Below are 23,140 nucleotides of genomic sequence, written 5' to 3'. Positions count from 1 at the left end.
CAGATGTGCAGATTTCCGCTGAGAAGGCGAGAGAATGAAACGACTAGAGTCACACGTTTACTTAAGTGTAGAACCAGCAGAGCGAAGGTGGGCCGCAGAGCCTCCGTCTGCGCTGTGACACATGTTGTGATTCAGTGTGAAATCACAGTTCGACCGACAGAATGTGGGAATTTAGAAAAAAGTTTATATTTACACAGCCTCCATACGTCTGCGAAACAGCATATCACACGACAGCAGTGGAGGTCTTTGACATCAGGCTCGAAGGTGCCTGCAGCGTGCCAGACAACAGCCTGAAGTGTTCTGTGCAACCAGCTTACCAAGCGGCAGCAGAGTGGCGCAGCGGGAGCGTGCTGGGCCCATAACCCAGAGGTCGATGGATCGAAACCATCCTCTGCTATCGTTCACTGTCACCTTGATCTGCTTCCTTCAGCACGCTGCCTTTGCATCTACTTGCCGATATGTTCATATCGATCCACTCCATTCAAACGGCATGGGTTTTAGAGGTCTCAGTGGTATTCTGTTCTTGGTCGGTTTCCTCTGAACTGAATCGCAAAACCGGTTCTCTACGATGCTAATGAGCTGTTAAAGTTGAAACTCAGACATCGTCCCCCACTTTTTGGACGGATACCACCGATTGTGAATAACCTCAGAGAGAGAGAGAGAGAGACAAGTGACAGACAGTCGCCGTGGAATCCATGGGCGGAATGGCTTCTGTCTGCGCGAGAATGATGCTACGTGTTGCTGAGGGAGCAAAAATGGTTCATTTTTAACCGTCCCTTCCGTGTTGGACTGCCTGCAGTCCCTCAGCTCAGGGCGGTGGGGATGACTCTCAGTGAGTGAAGGTTTCACTCGGATTCTCTTCATCTGGGACACTTGGGGCTCAGATGTTAACTGCTGCGCGGTCGCAGCAAAGAAAGCGATGCCCGCTTTGCAATAGACTTTCTGTAAGATTGCTGCGTGAAGACGATTTCTGAACACCAAGCAGGCTGCACAACAATGTGAATTTACCTGGGCGAAGAGTCCTCGGTGTTCATTTCTCTCTGTCCTGCCAGCACAGCATCTTTCTGTCTCTCCGATAACAGACCTTTGGAGAAAGTTCACAATCAAAGTTGTTCATGTTCCCCGCATTAATGTAACTGACACCTCTCACCCCAAGAGTTTCAGAGAGAGAGAGAGAGAGAAAGAGGGAGAGAAAGCAGAAGAGCGAATGGACTCTTACCCTCCCCCAACCCTACATTCCCCCACCCCCCTCCCCCCAGAACAACGTGCAAGTAGAAATAAAATGGTTTAATTATCCGCCAGTGGAGATAGTCCAGTTCCTGGGGATGAGACAAACATCAGCCCCCCCGGGACAGAATGACAAGCAGATGTTCTGGAAAGGCTTTGCTGCTTGCAATTCTTGCAGCAATGTGGAATGTACTTCACACTGAGCAAGTTTCAGCTGGCTCAGAGTCTCCAATGTTCATTGCTGTGTTTGCCGCCAGCTCAGAGAGAGAACAATAGGCAGGACGTAGGAGTGAATAACGATCCGCGTGAGAATGCGAATAACTGTTAATGGAGACTGTTAGTGGCTAACAATACGTCGTGTGTCATAGCAGACGAGGTGATAAACAGGAGTCTTTTGTGTGGTAGGGGTCAAGGACATGGGGGAGTTCAGGCCCTATAGTTATAGAACTCGATATTGAAGACCGGAGGGCTGTAAGGTCTCCAAGTGGAAAATGAGATGTTGTTCTTTCATCTGGAGCTCGAACACTGCTGCAAGCCTGAGACAGGGATGTTGGCCAGGGAACAGGGTGATGTGTTAAAGTGGCAGGCAACCGCAAGGTCAGGGCCTTGAGTTTCTGCGGGCAGAAGCGGGATGTTCTGCGAAGCAGTCACCCAGTTTATGCTTCATGCTACGTTGGGCAAACGACACTGTGAGCAGCGAATGCGGTGGAATGAAATAGCAGCAGGGAGACTGGATGAGAAGCAACTGTTCGGGAAAGTCTTTGCCGCTTGCAATTCTGAGAGCAATCTCAAATGTACTTCATACTGAGCATGTCTCAGGTCGCTCAAGAGGTCTGGGGCATTACTTACGCGCGTGCTTTCTGGCTCGTTGGTCTAGGTGTATGATTCTCGCTTAGGGTCTGTTCCTGCGCTGATTTGCGAGAGGTCCCGGGTTCAAATCCCGGACGAGCCCGTGTTTTTTTTTTAAACTTGACTTGTGCAAAACTGCCTGATTAACTTTCTCAAAAAGCACCTTCGTGAAACCAGCGTGGGCTGCCTGGAGTACGAATGAGGCAGAAAACAGAGAAATGAAATGGTTGGAGATCGTGTTCAACAAGCTACTTGGATGCTGCCTGAACTGCTGTGCTCTTCCAGCACCACTAATCCAGAATCTGGTTTCCAGCATCTGCAGTCATTGTTTTTACCATAGTGCTCAACCGGTTGACGTGAGTGGTGCGGTGTTTGAGGAATGTCAGCAATCAAGGTAGATTGGAAAATTGGGACAGCTCTCCTCGGAGAACCGAACTTTTCCAAGTCATGAGGGACCTAGAAACAGGAAATAATGTTGTGAAAATGCTCCCACGCCTGAAAGGATCCATAACGATTCGGCAGAATTTTAAGTCACGAGGAAAAGAAGTAAAAGTGACATTAGGAAGAACGTTTTCGTACAGGGAGTGGTGAGGGTCAGTAAGTCCCTGTCTGACATTGACAAAGAGGAAGATTCAATGGACCCAAAAGGGAATTCGGTGGTCACGTTCAGATGTGCAGATTTCCGCTGAGAAGGCGAGAGAATGAAACGACTAGAGTCACACGTTTACTTAAGTGTAGAACCAGCAGAGCGAAGGTGGGCCGCAGAGCCTCCGTCTGCGCTGTGACACATGTTGTGATTCAGTGTGAAATCACAGTTCGACCGACAGAATGTGGGAATTTAGAAAAAAGTTTATATTTACACAGCCTCCATACGTCTGCGAAACAGCATATCACACGACAGCAGTGGAGGTCTTTGACATCAGGCTCGAAGGTGCCTGCAGCGTGCCAGACAACAGCCTGAAGTGTTCTGTGCAACCAGCTTACCCAGCGGCAGCAGAGTGGCGCAGCGGGAGCGTGCTGGGCCCATAACCCAGAGGTCGATGGATCGAAACCATCCTCTGCTATCGTTCACTGTCACCTTGATCTGCTTCCTTCAGCACGCTGCCTTTGCATCTACTTGCCGATATGTTCATATCGATCCACTCCATTCAAACGGCATGGGTTTTAGAGGTCTCAGTGGTATTCTGTTCTTGGTCGGTTTCCTCTGAACTGAATCGCAAAACCGGTTCTCTACGATGCTAATGAGCTGTTAAAGTTGAAACTCAGACATCGTCCCCCACTTTTTGGACGGATACCACCGATTGTGAATAACCTCAGAGAGAGAGAGAGAGACAAGTGACAGACAGTCGCCGTGGAATCCATGGGCTGAATGGCTTCTGTCTGCGCGAGAATGATGCTACGTGTTGCTGAGGGAGCAAAAATGGTTCATTTTTAACCGTCCCTTCCGTGTTGGACTGCCTGCAGTCCCTCAGCTCAGGGCGGTGGGGATGACTCTCAGTGAGTGAAGGTTTCACTCGGATTCTCTTCATCTGGGACACTTGGGGCTCAGATGTTAACTGCTGCGCGGTCGCAGCAAAGAAAGCGATGCCCGCTTTGCAATAGACTTTCTGTAAGATTGCTGCGTGAAGACGATTTCTGAACACCAAGCAGGCTGCACAACAATGTGAATTTACCTGGGCGAAGAGTCCTCGGTGTTCATTTCTCTCTGTCCTGCCAGCACAGCATCTTTCTGTCTCTCCGATAACAGACCTTTGGAGAAAGTTCACAATCAAAGTTGTTCATGTTCCCCGCATTAATGTAACTGACACCTCTCACCCCAAGAGTTTCAGAGAGAGAGAGAGAGAGAAAGAGGGAGAGAAAGCAGAAGAGCGAATGGACTCTTACCCTCCCCCAACCCTACATTCCCCCACCCCCCTCCCCCCAGAACAACGTGCAAGTAGAAATAAAATGGTTTAATTATCCGCCAGTGGAGATAGTCCAGTTCCTGGGGATGAGACAAACATCAGCCCCCCCGGGGACAGAATGACAAGCAGATGTTCTGGAAAGGCTTTGCTGCTTGCAATTCTTGCAGCAATGTGGAATGTACTTCACACTGAGCAAGTTTCAGCTGGCTCAGAGTCTCCAATGTTCATTGCTGTGTTTGCCGCCAGCTCAGAGAGAGAACAATAGGCAGGACGTAGGAGTGAATAACGATCCGCGTGAGAATGCGAATAACTGTTAATGGAGACTGTTAGTGGCTAACAATACGTCGTGTGTCATAGCAGACGAGGTGATAAACAGGAGTCTTTTGTGTGGTAGGGGTCAAGGACATGGGGGAGTTCAGGCCCTATAGTTATAGAACTCGATATTGAAGACCGGAGGGCTGTAAGGTCTCCAAGTGGAAAATGAGATGTTGTTCTTTCATCTGGAGCTCGAACACTGCTGCAAGCCTGAGACAGGGATGTTGGCCAGGGAACAGGGTGATGTGTTAAAGTGGCAGGCAACCGCAAGGTCAGGGCCTTGAGTTTCTGCGGGCAGAAGCGGGATGTTCTGCGAAGCAGTCACCCAGTTTATGCTTCATGCTACGTTGGGCAAACGACACTGTGAGCAGCGAATGCGGTGGAATGAAATAGCAGCAGGGAGACTGGATGAGAAGCAACTGTTCGGGAAAGTCTTTGCCGCTTGCAATTCTGAGAGCAATCTCAAATGTACTTCATACTGAGCATGTCTCAGGTCGCTCAAGAGGTCTGGGGCATTACTTACGCGCGTGCTTTCTGGCTCGTTGGTCTAGGCGTATGATTCTCGCTTAGGGTCTGTTCCTGCGCTGATTTGCGAGAGGTCCCGGGTTCAAATCCCGGACGAGCCCGTGTTTTTTTTTTAAACTTGACTTGTGCAAAACTGCCTGATTAACTTTCTCAAAAAGCACCTTCGTGAAACCAGCGTGGGCTGCCTGGAGTACGAATGAGGCAGAAAACAGAGAAATGAAATGGTTGGAGATCGTGTTCAACAAGCTACTTGGATGCTGCCTGAACTGCTGTGCTCTTCCAGCACCACTAATCCAGAATCTGGTTTCCAGCATCTGCAGTCATTGTTTTTACCATAGTGCTCAACCGGTTGACGTGAGTGGTGCGGTGTTTGAGGAATGTCAGCAATCAAGGTAGATTGGAAAATTGGGACAGCTCTCCTCGGAGAACCGAACTTTTCCAAGTCATGAGGGACCTAGAAACAGGAAATAATGTTGTGAAAATGCTCCCACGCCTGAAAGGATCCATAACGATTCGGCAGAATTTTAAGTCACGAGGAAAAGAAGTAAAAGTGACATTAGGAAGAACGTTTTCGTACAGGGAGTGGTGAGGGTCAGTAAGTCCCTGTCTGACATTGACAAAGAGGAAGATTCAATGGACCCAAAAGGGAATTCGGTGGTCACGTTCAGATGTGCAGATTTCCGCTGAGAAGGCGAGAGAATGAAACGACTAGAGTCACACGTTTACTTAAGTGTAGAACCAGCAGAGCGAAGGTGGGCCGCAGAGCCTCCGTCTGCGCTGTGACACATGTTGTGATTCAGTGTGAAATCACAGTTCGACCGACAGAATGTGGGAATTTAGAAAAAAGTTTATATTTACACAGCCTCCATACGTCTGCGAAACAGCATATCACACGACAGCAGTGGAGGTCTTTGACATCAGGCTCGAAGGTGCCTGCAGCGTGCCAGACAACAGCCTGAAGTGTTCTGTGCAACCAGCTTACCAAGCGGCAGCAGAGTGGCGCAGCGGGAGCGTGCTGGGCCCATAACCCAGAGGTCGATGGATCGAAACCATCCTCTGCTATCGTTCACTGTCACCTTGATCTGCTTCCTTCAGCACGCTGCCTTTGCATCTACTTGCCGATATGTTCATATCGATCCACTCCATTCAAACGGCATGGGTTTTAGAGGTCTCAGTGGTATTCTGTTCTTGGTCGGTTTCCTCTGAACTGAATCGCAAAACCGGTTCTCTACGATGCTAATGAGCTGTTAAAGTTGAAACTCAGACATCGTCCCCCACTTTTTGGACGGATACCACCGATTGTGAATAACCTCAGAGAGAGAGAGAGAGAGAGAGACAAGTGACAGACAGTCGCCGTGGAATCCATGGGCTGAATGGCTTCTGTCTGCGCGAGAATGATGCTACGTGTTGCTGAGGGAGCAAAAATGGTTCATTTTTAACCGTCCCTTCCGTGTTGGACTGCCTGCAGTCCCTCAGCTCAGGGCGGTGGGGATGACTCTCAGTGAGTGAAGGTTTCACTCGGATTCTCTTCATCTGGGACACTTGGGGCTCAGATGTTAACTGCTGCGCGGTCGCAGCAAAGAAAGCGATGCCCGCTTTGCAATAGACTTTCTGTAAGATTGCTGCGTGAAGACGATTTCTGAACACCAAGCAGGCTGCACAACAATGTGAATTTACCTGGGCGAAGAGTCCTCGGTGTTCATTTCTCTCTGTCCTGCCAGCACAGCATCTTTCTGTCTCTCCGATAACAGACCTTTGGAGAAAGTTCACAATCAAAGTTGTTCATGTTCCCCGCATTAATGTAACTGACACCTCTCACCCCAAGAGTTTCAGAGAGAGAGAGAGAGAGAAAGAGGGAGAGAAAGCAGAAGAGCGAATGGACTCTTACCCTCCCCCAACCCTACATTCCCCCACCCCCCTCCCCCCAGAACAACGTGCAAGTAGAAATAAAATGGTTTAATTATCCGCCAGTGGAGATAGTCCAGTTCCTGGGGATGAGACAAACATCAGCCCCCCCGGGGACAGAATGACAAGCAGATGTTCTGGAAAGGCTTTGCTGCTTGCAATTCTTGCAGCAATGTGGAATGTACTTCACACTGAGCAAGTTTCAGCTGGCTCAGAGTCTCCAATGTTCATTGCTGTGTTTGCCGCCAGCTCAGAGAGAGAACAATAGGCAGGACGTAGGAGTGAATAACGATCCGCGTGAGAATGCGAATAACTGTTAATGGAGACTGTTAGTGGCTAACAATACGTCGTGTGTCATAGCAGACGAGGTGATAAACAGGAGTCTTTTGTGTGGTAGGGGTCAAGGACATGGGGGAGTTCAGGCCCTATAGTTATAGAACTCGATATTGAAGACCGGAGGGCTGTAAGGTCTCCAAGTGGAAAATGAGATGTTGTTCTTTCATCTGGAGCTCGAACACTGCTGCAAGCCTGAGACAGGGATGTTGGCCAGGGAACAGGGTGATGTGTTAAAGTGGCAGGCAACCGCAAGGTCAGGGCCTTGAGTTTCTGCGGGCAGAAGCGGGATGTTCTGCGAAGCAGTCACCCAGTTTATGCTTCATGCTACGTTGGGCAAACGACACTGTGAGCAGCGAATGCGGTGGAATGAAATAGCAGCAGGGAGACTGGATGAGAAGCAACTGTTCGGGAAAGTCTTTGCCGCTTGCAATTCTGAGAGCAATCTCAAATGTACTTCATACTGAGCATGTCTCAGGTCGCTCAAGAGGTCTGGGGCATTACTTACGCGCGTGCTTTCTGGCTCGTTGGTCTAGGCGTATGATTCTCGCTTAGGGTCTGTTCCTGCGCTGATTTGCGAGAGGTCCCGGGTTCAAATCCCGGACGAGCCCGTGTTTTTTTTTTAAACTTGACTTGTGCAAAACTGCCTGATTAACTTTCTCAAAAAGCACCTTCGTGAAACCAGCGTGGGCTGCCTGGAGTACGAATGAGGCAGAAAACAGAGAAATGAAATGGTTGGAGATCGTGTTCAACAAGCTACTTGGATGCTGCCTGAACTGCTGTGCTCTTCCAGCACCACTAATCCAGAATCTGGTTTCCAGCATCTGCAGTCATTGTTTTTACCATAGTGCTCAACCGGTTGACGTGAGTGGTGCGGTGTTTGAGGAATGTCAGCAATCAAGGTAGATTGGAAAATTGGGACAGCTCTCCTCGGAGAACCGAACTTTTCCAAGTCATGAGGGACCTAGAAACAGGAAATAATGTTGTGAAAATGCTCCCACGCCTGAAAGGATCCATAACGATTCGGCAGAATTTTAAGTCACGAGGAAAAGAAGTAAAAGTGACATTAGGAAGAACGTTTTCGTACAGGGAGTGGTGAGGGTCAGTAAGTCCCTGTCTGACATTGACAAAGAGGAAGATTCAATGGACCCAAAAGGGAATTCGGTGGTCACGTTCAGATGTGCAGATTTCCGCTGAGAAGGCGAGAGAATGAAACGACTAGAGTCACACGTTTACTTAAGTGTAGAACCAGCAGAGCGAAGGTGGGCCGCAGAGCCTCCGTCTGCGCTGTGACACATGTTGTGATTCAGTGTGAAATCACAGTTCGACCGACAGAATGTGGGAATTTAGAAAAAAGTTTATATTTACACAGCCTCCATACGTCTGCGAAACAGCATATCACACGACAGCAGTGGAGGTCTTTGACATCAGGCTCGAAGGTGCCTGCAGCGTGCCAGACAACAGCCTGAAGTGTTCTGTGCAACCAGCTTACCAAGCGGCAGCAGAGTGGCGCAGCGGGAGCGTGCTGGGCCCATAACCCAGAGGTCGATGGATCGAAACCATCCTCTGCTATCGTTCACTGTCACCTTGATCTGCTTCCTTCAGCACGCTGCCTTTGCATCTACTTGCCGATATGTTCATATCGATCCACTCCATTCAAACGGCATGGGTTTTAGAGGTCTCAGTGGTATTCTGTTCTTGGTCGGTTTCCTCTGAACTGAATCGCAAAACCGGTTCTCTACGATGCTAATGAGCTGTTAAAGTTGAAACTCAGACATCGTCCCCCACTTTTTGGACGGATACCACCGATTGTGAATAACCTCAGAGAGAGAGAGAGAGAGAGAGACAAGTGACAGACAGTCGCCGTGGAATCCATGGGCTGAATGGCTTCTGTCTGCGCGAGAATGATGCTACGTGTTGCTGAGGGAGCAAAAATGGTTCATTTTTAACCGTCCCTTCCGTGTTGGACTGCCTGCAGTCCCTCAGCTCAGGGCGGTGGGGATGACTCTCAGTGAGTGAAGGTTTCACTCGGATTCTCTTCATCTGGGACACTTGGGGCTCAGATGTTAACTGCTGCGCGGTCGCAGCAAAGAAAGCGATGCCCGCTTTGCAATAGACTTTCTGTAAGATTGCTGCGTGAAGACGATTTCTGAACACCAAGCAGGCTGCACAACAATGTGAATTTACCTGGGCGAAGAGTCCTCGGTGTTCATTTCTCTCTGTCCTGCCAGCACAGCATCTTTCTGTCTCTCCGATAACAGACCTTTGGAGAAAGTTCACAATCAAAGTTGTTCATGTTCCCCGCATTAATGTAACTGACACCTCTCACCCCAAGAGTTTCAGAGAGAGAGAGAGAGAGAAAGAGGGAGAGAAAGCAGAAGAGCGAATGGACTCTTACCCTCCCCCAACCCTACATTCCCCCACCCCCCTCCCCCCAGAACAACGTGCAAGTAGAAATAAAATGGTTTAATTATCCGCCAGTGGAGATAGTCCAGTTCCTGGGGATGAGACAAACATCAGCCCCCCCGGGGACAGAATGACAAGCAGATGTTCTGGAAAGGCTTTGCTGCTTGCAATTCTTGCAGCAATGTGGAATGTACTTCACACTGAGCAAGTTTCAGCTGGCTCAGAGTCTCCAATGTTCATTGCTGTGTTTGCCGCCAGCTCAGAGAGAGAACAATAGGCAGGACGTAGGAGTGAATAACGATCCGCGTGAGAATGCGAATAACTGTTAATGGAGACTGTTAGTGGCTAACAATACGTCGTGTGTCATAGCAGACGAGGTGATAAACAGGAGTCTTTTGTGTGGTAGGGGTCAAGGACATGGGGGAGTTCAGGCCCTATAGTTATAGAACTCGATATTGAAGACCGGAGGGCTGTAAGGTCTCCAAGTGGAAAATGAGATGTTGTTCTTTCATCTGGAGCTCGAACACTGCTGCAAGCCTGAGACAGGGATGTTGGCCAGGGAACAGGGTGATGTGTTAAAGTGGCAGGCAACCGCAAGGTCAGGGCCTTGAGTTTCTGCGGGCAGAAGCGGGATGTTCTGCGAAGCAGTCACCCAGTTTATGCTTCATGCTACGTTGGGCAAACGACACTGTGAGCGGAGAATGCGGTGGAATGAAATAGCAGCAGGGAGACTGGATGAGAAGCAACTGTTCGGGAAAGTCTTTGCCGCTTGCAATTCTGAGAGCAATCTCAAATGTACTTCATACTGAGCATGTCTCAGGTCGCTCAAGAGGTCTGGGGCATTACTTACGCGCGTGCTTTCTGGCTCGTTGGTCTAGGCGTATGATTCTCGCTTAGGGTCTGTTCCTGCGCTGATTTGCGAGAGGTCCCGGGTTCAAATCCCGGACGAGCCCGTGTTTTTTTTTTAAACTTGACTTGTGCAAAACTGCCTGATTAACTTTCTCAAAAAGCACCTTCGTGAAACCAGCGTGGGCTGCCTGGAGTACGAATGAGGCAGAAAACAGAGAAATGAAATGGTTGGAGATCGTGTTCAACAAGCTACTTGGATGCTGCCTGAACTGCTGTGCTCTTCCAGCACCACTAATCCAGAATCTGGTTTCCAGCATCTGCAGTCATTGTTTTTACCATAGTGCTCAACCGGTTGACGTGAGTGGTGCGGTGTTTGAGGAATGTCAGCAATCAAGGTAGATTGGAAAATTGGGACAGCTCTCCTCGGAGAACCGAACTTTTCCAAGTCATGAGGGACCTAGAAACAGGAAATAATGTTGTGAAAATGCTCCCACGCCTGAAAGGATCCATAACGATTCGGCAGAATTTTAAGTCACGAGGAAAAGAAGTAAAAGTGACATTAGGAAGAACGTTTTCGTACAGGGAGTGGTGAGGGTCAGTAAGTCCCTGTCTGACATTGACAAAGAGGAAGATTCAATGGACCCAAAAGGGAATTCGGTGGTCACGTTCAGATGTGCAGATTTCCGCTGAGAAGGCGAGAGAATGAAACGACTAGAGTCACACGTTTACTTAAGTGTAGAACCAGCAGAGCGAAGGTGGGCCGCAGAGCCTCCGTCTGCGCTGTGACACATGTTGTGATTCAGTGTGAAATCACAGTTCGACCGACAGAATGTGGGAATTTAGAAAAAAGTTTATATTTACACAGCCTCCATACGTCTGCGAAACAGCATATCACACGACAGCAGTGGAGGTCTTTGACATCAGGCTCGAAGGTGCCTGCAGCGTGCCAGACAACAGCCTGAAGTGTTCTGTGCAACCAGCTTACCAAGCGGCAGCAGAGTGGCGCAGCGGGAGCGTGCTGGGCCCATAACCCAGAGGTCGATGGATCGAAACCATCCTCTGCTATCGTTCACTGTCACCTTGATCTGCTTCCTTCAGCACGCTGCCTTTGCATCTACTTGCCGATATGTTCATATCGATCCACTCCATTCAAACGGCATGGGTTTTAGAGGTCTCAGTGGTATTCTGTTCTTGGTCGGTTTCCTCTGAACTGAATCGCAAAACCGGTTCTCTACGATGCTAATGAGCTGTTAAAGTTGAAACTCAGACATCGTCCCCCACTTTTTGGACGGATACCACCGATTGTGAATAACCTCAGAGAGAGAGAGAGAGACAAGTGACAGACAGTCGCCGTGGAATCCATGGGCTGAATGGCTTCTGTCTGCGCGAGAATGATGCTACGTGTTGCTGAGGGAGCAAAAATGGTTCATTTTTAACCGTCCCTTCCGTGTTGGACTGCCTGCAGTCCCTCAGCTCAGGGCGGTGGGGATGACTCTCAGTGAGTGAAGGTTTCACTCGGATTCTCTTCATCTGGGACACTTGGGGCTCAGATGTTAACTGCTGCGCGGTCGCAGCAAAGAAAGCGATGCCCGCTTTGCAATAGACTTTCTGTAAGATTGCTGCGTGAAGACGATTTCTGAACACCAAGCAGGCTGCACAACAATGTGAATTTACCTGGGCGAAGAGTCCTCGGTGTTCATTTCTCTCTGTCCTGCCAGCACAGCATCTTTCTGTCTCTCCGATAACAGACCTTTGGAGAAAGTTCACAATCAAAGTTGTTCATGTTCCCCGCATTAATGTAACTGACACCTCTCACCCCAAGAGTTTCAGAGAGAGAGAGAGAGAGAAAGAGGGAGAGAAAGCAGAAGAGCGAATGGACTCTTACCCTCCCCCAACCCTACATTCCCCCACCCCCCTCCCCCCAGAACAACGTGCAAGTAGAAATAAAATGGTTTAATTATCCGCCAGTGGAGATAGTCCAGTTCCTGGGGATGAGACAAACATCAGCCCCCCCGGGGACAGAATGACAAGCAGATGTTCTGGAAAGGCTTTGCTGCTTGCAATTCTTGCAGCAATGTGGAATGTACTTCACACTGAGCAAGTTTCAGCTGGCTCAGAGTCTCCAATGTTCATTGCTGTGTTTGCCGCCAGCTCAGAGAGAGAACAATAGGCAGGACGTAGGAGTGAATAACGATCCGCGTGAGAATGCGAATAACTGTTAATGGAGACTGTTAGTGGCTAACAATACGTCGTGTGTCATAGCAGACGAGGTGATAAACAGGAGTCTTTTGTGTGGTAGGGGTCAAGGACATGGGGGAGTTCAGGCCCTATAGTTATAGAACTCGATATTGAAGACCGGAGGGCTGTAAGGTCTCCAAGTGGAAAATGAGATGTTGTTCTTTCATCTGGAGCTCGAACACTGCTGCAAGCCTGAGACAGGGATGTTGGCCAGGGAACAGGGTGATGTGTTAAAGTGGCAGGCAACCGCAAGGTCAGGGCCTTGAGTTTCTGCGGGCAGAAGCGGGATGTTCTGCGAAGCAGTCACCCAGTTTATGCTTCATGCTACGTTGGGCAAACGACACTGTGAGCAGCGAATGCGGTGGAATGAAATAGCAGCAGGGAGACTGGATGAGAAGCAACTGTTCGGGAAAGTCTTTGCCGCTTGCAATTCTGAGAGCAATCTCAAATGTACTTCATACTGAGCATGTCTCAGGTCGCTCAAGAGGTCTGGGGCATTACTTACGCGCGTGCTTTCTGGCTCGTTGGTCTAGGCGTATGATTCTCGCTTAGGGTCTGTTCCTGCGCTGATTTGCGAGAGGTCCCGGGTTCAAATCCCGGACGAGCCCGTGTTTTTTTTTTAAACTTGACTTGTGCAAAACTGCCTGATTAACTTTCTCAAAAAGCACCTTCGTGAAACCAGCGTGGGCTGCCTGGAGTACGAATGAGGCAGAAAACAGAGAAATGAAATGGTTGGAGATCGTGTTCAACAAGCTACTTGGATGCTGCCTGAACTGCTGTGCTCTTCCAGCACCACTAATCCAGAATCTGGTTTCCAGCATCTGCAGTCATTGTTTTTACCATAGTGCTCAACCGGTTGACGTGAGTGGTGCGGTGTTTGAGGAATGTCAGCAATCAAGGTAGATTGGAAAATTGGGACAGCTCTCCTCGGAGAACCGAACTTTTCCAAGTCATGAGGGACCTAGAAACAGGAAATAATGTTGTGAAAATGCTCCCACGCCTGAAAGGATCCATAACGATTCGGCAGAATTTTAAGTCACGAGGAAAAGAAGTAAAAGTGACATTAGGAAGAACGTTTTCGTACAGGGAGTGGTGAGGGTCAGTAAGTCCCTGTCTGACATTGACAAAGAGGAAGATTCAATGGACCCAAAAGGGAATTCGGTGGTCACGTTCAGATGTGCAGATTTCCGCTGAGAAGGCGAGAGAATGAAACGACTAGAGTCACACGTTTACTTAAGTGTAGAACCAGCAGAGCGAAGGTGGGCCGCAGAGCCTCCGTCTGCGCTGTGACACATGTTGTGATTCAGTGTGAAATCACAGTTCGACCGACAGAATGTGGGAATTTAGAAAAAAGTTTATATTTACACAGCCTCCATACGTCTGCGAAACAGCATATCACACGACAGCAGTGGAGGTCTTTGACATCAGGCTCGAAGGTGCCTGCAGCGTGCCAGACAACAGCCTGAAGTGTTCTGTGCAACCAGCTTACCAAGCGGCAGCAGAGTGGCGCAGCGGGAGCGTGCTGGGCCCATAACCCAGAGGTCGATGGATCGAAACCATCCTCTGCTATCGTTCACTGTCACCTTGATCTGCTTCCTTCAGCACGCTGCCTTTGCATCTACTTGCCGATATGTTCATATCGATCCACTCCATTCAAACGGCATGGGTTTTAGAGGTCTCAGTGGTATTCTGTTCTTGGTCGGTTTCCTCTGAACTGAATCGCAAAACCGGTTCTCTACGATGCTAATGAGCTGTTAAAGTTGAAACTCAGACATCGTCCCCCACTTTTTGGACGGATACCACCGATTGTGAATAACCTCAGAGAGAGAGAGAGAGACAAGTGACAGACAGTCGCCGTGGAATCCATGGGCTGAATGGCTTCTGTCTGCGCGAGAATGATGCTACGTGTTGCTGAGGGAGCAAAAATGGTTCATTTTTAACCGTCCCTTCCGTGTTGGACTGCCTGCAGTCCCTCAGCTCAGGGCGGTGGGGATGACTCTCAGTGAGTGAAGGTTTCACTCGGATTCTCTTCATCTGGGACACTTGGGGCTCAGATGTTAACTGCTGCGCGGTCGCAGCAAAGAAAGCGATGCCCGCTTTGCAATAGACTTTCTGTAAGATTGCTGCGTGAAGACGATTTCTGAACACCAAGCAGGCTGCACAACAATGTGAATTTACCTGGGCGAAGAGTCCTCGGTGTTCATTTCTCTCTGTCCTGCCAGCACAGCATCTTTCTGTCTCTCCGATAACAGACCTTTGGAGAAAGTTCACAATCAAAGTTGTTCATGTTCCCCGCATTAATGTAACTGACACCTCTCACCCCAAGAGTTTCAGAGAGAGAGAGAGAGAGAAAGAGGGAGAGAAAGCAGAAGAGCGAATGGACTCTTACCCTCCCCCAACCCTACATTCCCCCACCCCCCTCCCCCCAGAACAACGTGCAAGTAGAAATAAAATGGTTTAATTATCCGCCAGTGGAGATAGTCCAGTTCCTGGGGATGAGACAAACATCAGCCCCCCCGGGGACAGAATGACAAGCAGATGTTCTGGAAAGGCTTTGCTGCTTGCAATTCTTGCAGCAATGTGGAATGTACTTCACACTGAGCAAGTTTCAGCTGGCTCAGAGTCTCCAATGTTCATTGCTGTGTTTGCCGCCAGCTCAGAGAGAGAACAATAGGCAGGACGTAGGAGTGAATAACGATCCGCGTGAGAATGCGAATAACTGTTAATGGAGACTGTTAGTGGCTAACAATACGTCGTGTGTCATAGCAGACGAGGTGATAAACAGGAGTCTTTTGTGTGGTAGGGGTCAAGGACATGGGGGAGTTCAGGCCCTATAGTTATAGAACTCGATATTGAAGACCGGAGGGCTGTAAGGTCTCCAAGTGGAAAATGAGATGTTGTTCTTTCATCTGGAGCTCGAACACTGCTGCAAGCCTGAGACAGGGATGTTGGCCAGGGAACAGGGTGATGTGTTAAAGTGGCAGGCAACCGCAAGGTCAGGGCCTTGAGTTTCTGCGGGCAGAAGCGGGATGTTCTGCGAAGCAGTCACCCAGTTTATGCTTCATGCTACGTTGGGCAAACGACACTGTGAGCGGAGAATGCGGTGGAATGAAATAGCAGCAGGGAGACTGGATGAGAAGCAACTGTTCGGGAAAGTCTTTGCCGCTTGCAATTCTGAGAGCAATCTCAAATGTACTTCATACTGAGCATGTCTCAGGTCGCTCAAGAGGTCTGGGGCATTACTTACGCGCGTGCTTTCTGGCTCGTTGGTCTAGGCGTATGATTCTCGCTTAGGGTCTGTTCCTGCGCTGATTTGCGAGAGGTCCCGGGTTCAAATCCCGGACGAGCCCGTGTTTTTTTTTTAAACTTGACTTGTGCAAAACTGCCTGATTAACTTTCTCAAAAAGCACCTTCGTGAAACCAGCGTGGGCTGCCTGGAGTACGAATGAGGCAGAAAACAGAGAAATGAAATGGTTGGAGATCGTGTTCAACAAGCTACTTGGATGCTGCCTGAACTGCTGTGCTCTTCCAGCACCACTAATCCAGAATCTGGTTTCCAGCATCTGCAGTCATTGTTTTTACCATAGTGCTCAACCGGTTGACGTGAGTGGTGCGGTGTTTGAGGAATGTCAGCAATCAAGGTAGATTGGAAAATTGGGACAGCTCTCCTCGGAGAACCGAACTTTTCCAAGTCATGAGGGACCTAGAAACAGGAAATAATGTTGTGAAAATGCTCCCACGCCTGAAAGGATCCATAACGATTCGGCAGAATTTTAAGTCACGAGGAAAAGAAGTAAAAGTGACATTAGGAAGAACGTTTTCGTACAGGGAGTGGTGAGGGTCAGTAAGTCCCTGTCTGACATTGACAAAGAGGAAGATTCAATGGACCCAAAAGGGAATTCGGTGGTCACGTTCAGATGTGCAGATTTCCGCTGAGAAGGCGAGAGAATGAAACGACTAGAGTCACACGTTTACTTAAGTGTAGAACCAGCAGAGCGAAGGTGGGCCGCAGAGCCTCCGTCTGCGCTGTGACACATGTTGTGATTCAGTGTGAAATCACAGTTCGACCGACAGAATGTGGGAATTTAGAAAAAAGTTTATATTTACACAGCCTCCATACGTCTGCGAAACAGCATATCACACGACAGCAGTGGAGGTCTTTGACATCAGGCTCGAAGGTGCCTGCAGCGTGCCAGACAACAGCCTGAAGTGTTCTGTGCAACCAGCTTACCAAGCGGCAGCAGAGTGGCGCAGCGGGAGCGTGCTGGGCCCATAACCCAGAGGTCGATGGATCGAAACCATCCTCTGCTATCGTTCACTGTCACCTTGATCTGCTTCCTTCAGCACGCTGCCTTTGCATCTACTTGCCGATATGTTCATATCGATCCACTCCATTCAAACGGCATGGGTTTTAGAGGTCTCAGTGGTATTCTGTTCTTGGTCGGTTTCCTCTGAACTGAATCGCAAAACCGGTTCTCTACGATGCTAATGAGCTGTTAAAGTTGAAACTCAGACATCGTCCCCCACTTTTTGGACGGATACCACCGATTGTGAATAACCTCAGAGAGAGAGAGAGAGAGAGAGACAAGTGACAGACAGTCGCCGTGGAATCCATGGGCTGAATGGCTTCTGTCTGCGCGAGAATGATGCTACGTGTTGCTGAGGGAGCAAAAATGGTTCATTTTTAACCGTCCCTTCCGTGTTGGACTGCCTGCAGTCCCTCAGCTCAGGGCGGTGGGGATGACTCTCAGTGAGTGAAGGTTTCACTCGGATTCTCTTCATCTGGGACACTTGGGGCTCAGATGTTAACTGCTGCGCGGTCGCAGCAAAGAAAGCGATGCCCGCTTTGCAATAGACTTTCTGTAAGATTGCTGCGTGAAGACGATTTCTGAACACCAAGCAGGCTGCACAACAATGTGAATTTACCTGGGCGAAGAGTCCTCGGTGTTCATTTCTCTCTGTCCTGCCAGCACAGCATCTTTCTGTCTCTCCGATAACAGACCTTTGGAGAAAGTTCACAATCAAAGTTGTTCATGTTCCCCGCATTAATGTAACTGACACCTCTCACCCCAAGAGTTTCAGAGAGAGAGAGAGAGAGAAAGAGGGAGAGAAAGCAGAAGAGCGAATGGACTCTTACCCTCCCCCAACCCTACATTCCCCCACCCCCCTCCCCCCAGAACAACGTGCAAGTAGAAATAAAATGGTTTAATTATCCGCCAGTGGAGATAGTCCAGTTCCTGGGGATGAGACAAACATCAGCCCCCCCGGGGACAGAATGACAAGCAGATGTTCTGGAAAGGCTTTGCTGCTTGCAATTCTTGCAGCAATGTGGAATGTACTTCACACTGAGCAAGTTTCAGCTGGCTCAGAGTCTCCAATGTTCATTGCTGTGTTTGCCGCCAGCTCAGAGAGAGAACAATAGGCAGGACGTAGGAGTGAATAACGATCCGCGTGAGAATGCGAATAACTGTTAATGGAGACTGTTAGTGGCTAACAATACGTCGTGTGTCATAGCAGACGAGGTGATAAACAGGAGTCTTTTGTGTGGTAGGGGTCAAGGACATGGGGGAGTTCAGGCCCTATAGTTATAGAACTCGATATTGAAGACCGGAGGGCTGTAAGGTCTCCAAGTGGAAAATGAGATGTTGTTCTTTCATCTGGAGCTCGAACACTGCTGCAAGCCTGAGACAGGGATGTTGGCCAGGGAACAGGGTGATGTGTTAAAGTGGCAGGCAACCGCAAGGTCAGGGCCTTGAGTTTCTGCGGGCAGAAGCGGGATGTTCTGCGAAGCAGTCACCCAGTTTATGCTTCATGCTACGTTGGGCAAACGACACTGTGAGCGGAGAATGCGGTGGAATGAAATAGCAGCAGGGAGACTGGATGAGAAGCAACTGTTCGGGAAAGTCTTTGCCGCTTGCAATTCTGAGAGCAATCTCAAATGTACTTCATACTGAGCATGTCTCAGGTCGCTCAAGAGGTCTGGGGCATTACTTACGCGCGTGCTTTCTGGCTCGTTGGTCTAGGCGTATGATTCTCGCTTAGGGTCTGTTCCTGCGCTGATTTGCGAGAGGTCCCGGGTTCAAATCCCGGACGAGCCCGTGTTTTTTTTTTAAACTTGACTTGTGCAAAACTGCCTGATTAACTTTCTCAAAAAGCACCTTCGTGAAACCAGCGTGGGCTGCCTGGAGTACGAATGAGGCAGAAAACAGAGAAATGAAATGGTTGGAGATCGTGTTCAACAAGCTACTTGGATGCTGCCTGAACTGCTGTGCTCTTCCAGCACCACTAATCCAGAATCTGGTTTCCAGCATCTGCAGTCATTGTTTTTACCATAGTGCTCAACCGGTTGACGTGAGTGGTGCGGTGTTTGAGGAATGTCAGCAATCAAGGTAGATTGGAAAATTGGGACAGCTCTCCTCGGAGAACCGAACTTTTCCAAGTCATGAGGGACCTAGAAACAGGAAATAATGTTGTGAAAATGCTCCCACGCCTGAAAGGATCCATAACGATTCGGCAGAATTTTAAGTCACGAGGAAAAGAAGTAAAAGTGACATTAGGAAGAACGTTTTCGTACAGGGAGTGGTGAGGGTCAGTAAGTCCCTGTCTGACATTGACAAAGAGGAAGATTCAATGGACCCAAAAGGGAATTCGGTGGTCACGTTCAGATGTGCAGATTTCCGCTGAGAAGGCGAGAGAATGAAACGACTAGAGTCACACGTTTACTTAAGTGTAGAACCAGCAGAGCGAAGGTGGGCCGCAGAGCCTCCGTCTGCGCTGTGACACATGTTGTGATTCAGTGTGAAATCACAGTTCGACCGACAGAATGTGGGAATTTAGAAAAAAGTTTATATTTACACAGCCTCCATACGTCTGCGAAACAGCATATCACACGACAGCAGTGGAGGTCTTTGACATCAGGCTCGAAGGTGCCTGCAGCGTGCCAGACAACAGCCTGAAGTGTTCTGTGCAACCAGCTTACCAAGCGGCAGCAGAGTGGCGCAGCGGGAGCGTGCTGGGCCCATAACCCAGAGGTCGATGGATCGAAACCATCCTCTGCTATCGTTCACTGTCACCTTGATCTGCTTCCTTCAGCACGCTGCCTTTGCATCTACTTGCCGATATGTTCATATCGATCCACTCCATTCAAACGGCATGGGTTTTAGAGGTCTCAGTGGTATTCTGTTCTTGGTCGGTTTCCTCTGAACTGAATCGCAAAACCGGTTCTCTACGATGCTAATGAGCTGTTAAAGTTGAAACTCAGACATCGTCCCCCACTTTTTGGACGGATACCACCGATTGTGAATAACCTCAGAGAGAGAGAGAGAGACAAGTGACAGACAGTCGCCGTGGAATCCATGGGCTGAATGGCTTCTGTCTGCGCGAGAATGATGCTACGTGTTGCTGAGGGAGCAAAAATGGTTCATTTTTAACCGTCCCTTCCGTGTTGGACTGCCTGCAGTCCCTCAGCTCAGGGCGGTGGGGATGACTCTCAGTGAGTGAAGGTTTCACTCGGATTCTCTTCATCTGGGACACTTGGGGCTCAGATGTTAACTGCTGCGCGGTCGCAGCAAAGAAAGCGATGCCCGCTTTGCAATAGACTTTCTGTAAGATTGCTGCGTGAAGACGATTTCTGAACACCAAGCAGGCTGCACAACAATGTGAATTTACCTGGGCGAAGAGTCCTCGGTGTTCATTTCTCTCTGTCCTGCCAGCACAGCATCTTTCTGTCTCTCCGATAACAGACCTTTGGAGAAAGTTCACAATCAAAGTTGTTCATGTTCCCCGCATTAATGTAACTGACACCTCTCACCCCAAGAGTTTCAGAGAGAGAGAGAGAGAGAAAGAGGGAGAGAAAGCAGAAGAGCGAATGGACTCTTACCCTCCCCCAACCCTACATTCCCCCACCCCCCTCCCCCCAGAACAACGTGCAAGTAGAAATAAAATGGTTTAATTATCCGCCAGTGGAGATAGTCCAGTTCCTGGGGATGAGACAAACATCAGCCCCCCCGGGGACAGAATGACAAGCAGATGTTCTGGAAAGGCTTTGCTGCTTGCAATTCTTGCAGCAATGTGGAATGTACTTCACACTGAGCAAGTTTCAGCTGGCTCAGAGTCTCCAATGTTCATTGCTGTGTTTGCCGCCAGCTCAGAGAGAGAACAATAGGCAGGACGTAGGAGTGAATAACGATCCGCGTGAGAATGCGAATAACTGTTAATGGAGACTGTTAGTGGCTAACAATACGTCGTGTGTCATAGCAGACGAGGTGATAAACAGGAGTCTTTTGTGTGGTAGGGGTCAAGGACATGGGGGAGTTCAGGCCCTATAGTTATAGAACTCGATATTGAAGACCGGAGGGCTGTAAGGTCTCCAAGTGGAAAATGAGATGTTGTTCTTTCATCTGGAGCTCGAACACTGCTGCAAGCCTGAGACAGGGATGTTGGCCAGGGAACAGGGTGATGTGTTAAAGTGGCAGGCAACCGCAAGGTCAGGGCCTTGAGTTTCTGCGGGCAGAAGCGGGATGTTCTGCGAAGCAGTCACCCAGTTTATGCTTCATGCTACGTTGGGCAAACGACACTGTGAGCGGAGAATGCGGTGGAATGAAATAGCAGCAGGGAGACTGGATGAGAAGCAACTGTTCGGGAAAGTCTTTGCCGCTTGCAATTCTGAGAGCAATCTCAAATGTACTTCATACTGAGCATGTCTCAGGTCGCTCAAGAGGTCTGGGGCATTACTTACGCGCGTGCTTTCTGGCTCGTTGGTCTAGGCGTATGATTCTCGCTTAGGGTCTGTTCCTGCGCTGATTTGCGAGAGGTCCCGGGTTCAAATCCCGGACGAGCCCGTGTTTTTTTTTTAAACTTGACTTGTGCAAAACTGCCTGATTAACTTTCTCAAAAAGCACCTTCGTGAAACCAGCGTGGGCTGCCTGGAGTACGAATGAGGCAGAAAACAGAGAAATGAAATGGTTGGAGATCGTGTTCAACAAGCTACTTGGATGCTGCCTGAACTGCTGTGCTCTTCCAGCACCACTAATCCAGAATCTGGTTTCCAGCATCTGCAGTCATTGTTTTTACCATAGTGCTCAACCGGTTGACGTGAGTGGTGCGGTGTTTGAGGAATGTCAGCAATCAAGGTAGATTGGAAAATTGGGACAGCTCTCCTCGGAGAACCGAACTTTTCCAAGTCATGAGGGACCTAGAAACAGGAAATAATGTTGTGAAAATGCTCCCACGCCTGAAAGGATCCATAACGATTCGGCAGAATTTTAAGTCACGAGGAAAAGAAGTAAAAGTGACATTAGGAAGAACGTTTTCGTACAGGGAGTGGTGAGGGTCAGTAAGTCCCTGTCTGACATTGACAAAGAGGAAGATTCAATGGACCCAAAAGGGAATTCGGTGGTCACGTTCAGATGTGCAGATTTCCGCTGAGAAGGCGAGAGAATGAAACGACTAGAGTCACACGTTTACTTAAGTGTAGAACCAGCAGAGCGAAGGTGGGCCGCAGAGCCTCCGTCTGCGCTGTGACACATGTTGTGATTCAGTGTGAAATCACAGTTCGACCGACAGAATGTGGGAATTTAGAAAAAAGTTTATATTTACACAGCCTCCATACGTCTGCGAAACAGCATATCACACGACAGCAGTGGAGGTCTTTGACATCAGGCTCGAAGGTGCCTGCAGCGTGCCAGACAACAGCCTGAAGTGTTCTGTGCAACCAGCTTACCAAGCGGCAGCAGAGTGGCGCAGCGGGAGCGTGCTGGGCCCATAACCCAGAGGTCGATGGATCGAAACCATCCTCTGCTATCGTTCACTGTCACCTTGATCTGCTTCCTTCAGCACGCTGCCTTTGCATCTACTTGCCGATATGTTCATATCGATCCACTCCATTCAAACGGCATGGGTTTTAGAGGTCTCAGTGGTATTCTGTTCTTGGTCGGTTTCCTCTGAACTGAATCGCAAAACCGGTTCTCTACGATGCTAATGAGCTGTTAAAGTTGAAACTCAGACATCGTCCCCCACTTTTTGGACGGATACCACCGATTGTGAATAACCTCAGAGAGAGAGAGAGAGACAAGTGACAGACAGTCGCCGTGGAATCCATGGGCTGAATGGCTTCTGTCTGCGCGAGAATGATGCTACGTGTTGCTGAGGGAGCAAAAATGGTTCATTTTTAACCGTCCCTTCCGTGTTGGACTGCCTGCAGTCCCTCAGCTCAGGGCGGTGGGGATGACTCTCAGTGAGTGAAGGTTTCACTCGGATTCTCTTCATCTGGGACACTTGGGGCTCAGATGTTAACTGCTGCGCGGTCGCAGCAAAGAAAGCGATGCCCGCTTTGCAATAGACTTTCTGTAAGATTGCTGCGTGAAGACGATTTCTGAACACCAAGCAGGCTGCACAACAATGTGAATTTACCTGGGCGAAGAGTCCTCGGTGTTCATTTCTCTCTGTCCTGCCAGCACAGCATCTTTCTGTCTCTCCGATAACAGACCTTTGGAGAAAGTTCACAATCAAAGTTGTTCATGTTCCCCGCATTAATGTAACTGACACCTCTCACCCCAAGAGTTTCAGAGAGAGAGAGAGAGAGAAAGAGG

General features: G+C 49.2%; 9 non-coding genes across 9 annotated transcripts; all 9 read left to right on the top strand.

Moving 5' to 3' along the window:
- Positions 1–325: 325 nt before the first annotated feature.
- Positions 326–397, top strand: trnam-cau (transfer RNA methionine (anticodon CAU)). Its single transcript has one exon. It is a non-coding gene; the product is annotated as a tRNA-Met (tRNA).
- Positions 398–3,068: 2,671 nt separating this feature from the next.
- Positions 3,069–3,140, top strand: trnam-cau (transfer RNA methionine (anticodon CAU)). Its single transcript has one exon. It is a non-coding gene; the product is annotated as a tRNA-Met (tRNA).
- A 2,670-nt stretch (positions 3,141–5,810) lies between these two features.
- Positions 5,811–5,882, top strand: trnam-cau (transfer RNA methionine (anticodon CAU)). The gene has a single exon. It is a non-coding gene; the product is annotated as a tRNA-Met (tRNA).
- Positions 5,883–8,558: 2,676 nt separating this feature from the next.
- trnam-cau (transfer RNA methionine (anticodon CAU)) lies at positions 8,559–8,630 on the top strand. The gene has a single exon. It is a non-coding gene; the product is annotated as a tRNA-Met (tRNA).
- A 2,676-nt stretch (positions 8,631–11,306) lies between these two features.
- trnam-cau (transfer RNA methionine (anticodon CAU)) lies at positions 11,307–11,378 on the top strand. The gene has a single exon. It is a non-coding gene; the product is annotated as a tRNA-Met (tRNA).
- Positions 11,379–14,048: 2,670 nt separating this feature from the next.
- trnam-cau (transfer RNA methionine (anticodon CAU)) lies at positions 14,049–14,120 on the top strand. Its single transcript has one exon. It is a non-coding gene; the product is annotated as a tRNA-Met (tRNA).
- Positions 14,121–16,790: 2,670 nt separating this feature from the next.
- On the top strand, positions 16,791–16,862 carry trnam-cau (transfer RNA methionine (anticodon CAU)). The gene has a single exon. It is a non-coding gene; the product is annotated as a tRNA-Met (tRNA).
- A 2,676-nt stretch (positions 16,863–19,538) lies between these two features.
- On the top strand, positions 19,539–19,610 carry trnam-cau (transfer RNA methionine (anticodon CAU)). Its single transcript has one exon. It is a non-coding gene; the product is annotated as a tRNA-Met (tRNA).
- Positions 19,611–22,280: 2,670 nt separating this feature from the next.
- trnam-cau (transfer RNA methionine (anticodon CAU)) lies at positions 22,281–22,352 on the top strand. The gene has a single exon. It is a non-coding gene; the product is annotated as a tRNA-Met (tRNA).
- Positions 22,353–23,140: the final 788 nt, after the last annotated feature.

This window comes from Chiloscyllium punctatum, chromosome 36 (genome assembly GCF_047496795.1).
Source record: "Chiloscyllium punctatum isolate Juve2018m chromosome 36, sChiPun1.3, whole genome shotgun sequence".
NCBI lineage: Eukaryota > Metazoa > Chordata > Chondrichthyes > Orectolobiformes > Hemiscylliidae > Chiloscyllium > Chiloscyllium punctatum.
Note: the sequence above shows the minus strand (reverse complement) of the source record. Positions and strands in the feature narration are given on the sequence as shown.